The sequence below is a fragment of the Mastomys coucha genome, chromosome X (assembly GCF_008632895.1).
Source record: "Mastomys coucha isolate ucsf_1 chromosome X, UCSF_Mcou_1, whole genome shotgun sequence".
Taxonomy (NCBI): domain Eukaryota; kingdom Metazoa; phylum Chordata; class Mammalia; order Rodentia; family Muridae; genus Mastomys; species Mastomys coucha.
This window is the reverse complement of record NC_045030.1, coordinates 77,920,284-77,924,648: the sequence shown is the minus strand read 5'-3', so window position 1 is coordinate 77,924,648 and position 4,365 is coordinate 77,920,284. Positions and strand designations below refer to the sequence as shown.

Below are 4,365 nucleotides of genomic sequence, written 5' to 3'. Positions count from 1 at the left end.
AAACTAAGATGTCATTGACACAGAAGATGAACACTAACCTACATACACACACAGAGGCACAGCCACACATAAACATGCACTCGTGTGTGCCCATCCACACAAATGTTTTGTACCACTTTGTTAGGCTTAGTTAAAAACATGTGGGAGCTCAACCGCTAACTAGGAGTTATCTGATCATAGTTCTGCTCAATGTGGTAAGGGGATGCTTCGGGGATACACAGCTTTTCCTTCTGCTTGCACCATTGCACCAGGTGAGGCCATTGCAGTAGTAAACAACCCAGACAGCACGTTCTTGGTGTGGAGTTAACCAAGGCATGTTTCTTCCCTTTTGTGTGAGTATCATATTCCTTTTTATATGTATCAAAATTCCTACTGAACAATGGGTTCTGGGTGGCAAAAGAGGATTGATTTTTGCACCTGTCTTTCATTCTTTTGTCGAGCAGTTGGCAAAATCACACACAACAGCTCCTAAGAGATGTTGCCTGATGCCAGGGAAAGGTCTTAAGGAAAAGTCTTCTTTGACATTTCCCAAAGACATTTCATTTCTTTTTGGGTGTTTAGACCAAATATCAAATTAACTTTATAAACACAAGTTATATTTTAAATCCTTGAACTAGTTGTCATATGGTAATTAAAACTGTTCTAAAAATATCAACGAAGAAGCCTGCCATCTTCTGCTACCAGGACTCTGCTTCCAGCTTAATTTAATATAATGTTGTAACATTTACACTAAATCTTACACTTGGTAAACTGAATTGATTTGTCCTTCTTTTGCTAACTGTCAAAGAAGGGATTTTCATACCTATGAAGAAATGGGTTGTGTAGCTTCCAAAGCCCTTTTGATTTCTATGAGTTTAGTCTCTTGTGATCACAGACGCTATACCGGTTTTCTGCCAGGGGGTTGCAGCTGCAGTATGCTTTTCCTTGAGTCTAAGTAGTCTAATTGCTCCCCTCCCCCTTCCTCCCTCCTGGTCTCCCATTACTCTCACTCCTCCCCACTCTCTTTTTAAGGGTTTATTCAGGTACAATTCAACACCATACAGTTCGCTTCTTAATGCTATAATTCAAGAAATTATTAGTCAATTGATAAAACTTGTGCAGCCAACACAATCTATTTTAGGATCTTTTTTCATTAACTCTAGAAGGAAATCCTTCGCCATGAGTTGTAATTCCCTATTTTCCTCCAACTTTTCTCTTCTTTAGCAAATATTAGTTTCGCCCTCCTCCTTTTTGTACATTTCATGTAACTAGAAACATGTAATACATGATCTTTGTAACTGGCTTCTTTCCATTAGCTTAATGTTGCAAGGTCGGTATACTCATCCAACGTTGGCAATGTCTCTGCTTTGCTTTTTTTCTTAAGTGTCATTTTGCATATTTAGTAGATACAGACCCAAATATTTAAACATGAGCATTTTTGGAGGAAGAGTAAATAATGATGTGTTTTTAAATGATTGTATATTTTTATTTCTCTCTCGCTCTCACACACACACACACACATAGATACACACACACATAATGCATACCCCCTAAAATAAGATGGAAACTCCTAAATTTCCTAAAATGTGATCTAAGCATGCTCAGGAATTAAACAGCCAAATATAACTAATGAACCATGCCTGTTTCTTTAAGAGCCTGCTTAGTGATGTGGACCCCGAGAATCATCTTTATGGGTTTTAAAATGTACTTGACATTTTATTCTGAAGGCTCTTCAAGTTATCTCTGGCTGACCTTTCTTTGAAAACGTCTAATATTTGAAAGTAACATTCTGAGGAAGATTTCACATTGAATATTTCACCAAAAAGAAATAACCCAGACTCACAAGGTGATGAATTAGGCTAGCTAGCATATTCACCTACCTCAACCTCCTTGCAAGTTCCAGTCCTCTTCATGCTATTCTAAAGCCAAAATGTTGTAATCCTAGCACCTAGAAGGTTGAACAAGCGGTATCATCTTGAGTTACAGGATAACCTGGGCTACACTGCAAGGCTGGATTTCAAAAATCAAACAAACGAGGCCAATAAGATGCCTCAGCTGCCTAGCCTAATGATGACCTGAATTCCATGTGTGGAAATTATATTGAGAGCAAAGAACCAACTCCTGGAATTAGTATACTAAATCCCATAGGTAGTCATTGTGCCTATGAGCTGGCATGCACACTTGCTCTCTTGAGTAAGCATACAAAATAATCAATCACACATATTTTTCTCGTAAGTTTTGGATGGATTGTTTTGGTGGCTGTAAGTGGTGACTTGGTGAAGAGAAAGCGATTTTCATTCTTCTGATGCAATTTGGCTTCTTAATGCAACCCAGAACCTGGACAGAGTTAACAATATAATAATAACAATAACAACAACTATTATTATCATCATCATCATCCTTATAAGGTAAAACCATTCTAAGCATAGAAGAACATGTCTTTAATCCCAGCACGCAAGAGACAAACACAGGAGGATCTCTTTGAGAGCTAGGTGAATCAGGGCTACATAGTCAGACTCTGTTTTTGTTTTGTTTTGTTTTGTTTTGTTAAAAAGAGTTTAAAACCTAAAGAAATAAAGATGAAAGTAAAATGTTGCATGTGACTTTATTACATAGACATCATTAGGTAATTAATAATGCTATATCGAAAGCATCACAAAAATTCTTTAGATAAAAGCAAAAGATTCTGTAACTTGGTGTTAAATGAATAAGACAAGAGAGTCTCTTATGTTTCTATAGTAAGGATATCCAACATAGTTCCCACCCAACACTGGAAATCTGTAGAAGATTGATTCTTGGACTCCAATGGATGCTAAAGTTCCTTATATAAAATGCATTTTCATGTGACTTATGTAAATCCAATACTGTACTTTAAGTTATTGGTATATGATTTAGAATAGCTAATACTATGTAAATACCAGTGAAATGATAGTTGTATTATTTAGAAAACAATATCAACAAGGAAAAAAGTCTCTATATGGTCAGTAAAAGATAGAATCAAAAAAAAATTTTTTTTGGCCACAGTGGACTGAATCTGGCACATAGGAGGAGGCCCCCTACCATGGCAATTTATCTTTTCAATAGATTAAATAGATCAATCTTTTTTACTGATTAATGTTATCAGGGGTCCTTTATTTGGGCAAATCCTTAGCTTTTGTTTTGCAGATAGCGACCCAGGAGCCCTGAAAAAAAGCCCAAACCCAGAAACACACCTCAAAACCCTTTTGTTTTCTTCCTAAGAGGACTTTTTTCCTTTTGCTTCTTTTTAGCCTTTAATTCTTTATCCACTTTGCAAACCTCCTTGAGCCTCACCTTACAAAGGACCCAGCCTCTTGGGAGCTTCGGCCCTGTTATTTTCACGCAGTTTTCATACTCCCTACAACATTCCTTTAATATATTTTTATCTTGAACTGATTTCTTATTATTTCACTTGTGTTAATCTTGCCATTGGATTGTGACTAATTCCTTGTGCTCTGCAAACATGCAAATATGAATAGGATAATTCAAGGCCAGTACTTAACAGTCACTTTAAGAGAATAGTAATAGATGTATTCATTCACTCACTCACTCACTCATTCATTCAGTTAGTTTATGGAGAGGAACGCTTTGCCCAAGTTGGCCTCAAACTCTCATGGCTCCTACCTCAAGCATCCAAATTACTGAACACACAGATGTATGTCACCATGTCTAGCACTTCAGTGAAAATTTTAACAGACAACGAAAAACAAGGAGCACCGAGACATTAGATTTTTTTCATCTTAATTTGCTTATTCATTTTATATCCCAATAGCAACACCCTCCTCTCCTCCCAATTCCACATCCACACCCCCTCCCCCATTCCCACCTCCCTTCTCCTCTGAAAAGTGAAGGCACCCCATGGGTGCCCAACACTGGAATTTTTAACGTGCCAATGATGACAGTGACTTCCCATGAAGCTATAGAAAACAGAGCTAATGTTGGTTTACAATGCTCAACTCCTATCAAATACATTTCAATCTACTTTTGCTTTTTATTTTTATGTTGAATGAAATTCTGAAATTGCTGTAGATATGTCTCACTAATTTCTTTTTGATAAGGTCTTTGTGAAACAACTGGCCTGCCTCAGCAGACAGACTCAGAGTAACCTTTGCATCTAGAAAAGTATCTCATAAGTGCCTATTCAAAAAATTAGCATCCGTGATTCACATATGTGTTGGAAACATAAAAAACAATCCTCAATAAGCAATGGGAATGCTTATTGAAATTTTTACTCCCTGTATAAAAATGTGAAGAACTTCATGGGGCTACCAAAATTTCCTCTTTGACTAATATTTTAATTACATGAGAAGTCTTTAAAATCACACTTAATTATAATAAAAATTATGTCACAACATGTTTTTTGTTTTT

The 4,365-nt window shown here is 36.6% G+C and overlaps 1 non-coding gene across 1 annotated transcript; it reads right to left on the bottom strand.

Annotated features, from left to right (window-relative positions):
* Positions 1-340: 340 nt before the first annotated feature.
* Positions 341-467, bottom strand: LOC116096315. Its single transcript, XR_004120948.1, has one exon. It is a non-coding gene; the product is annotated as a small nucleolar RNA SNORA40 (small nucleolar RNA).
* Positions 468-4,365: the final 3,898 nt, after the last annotated feature.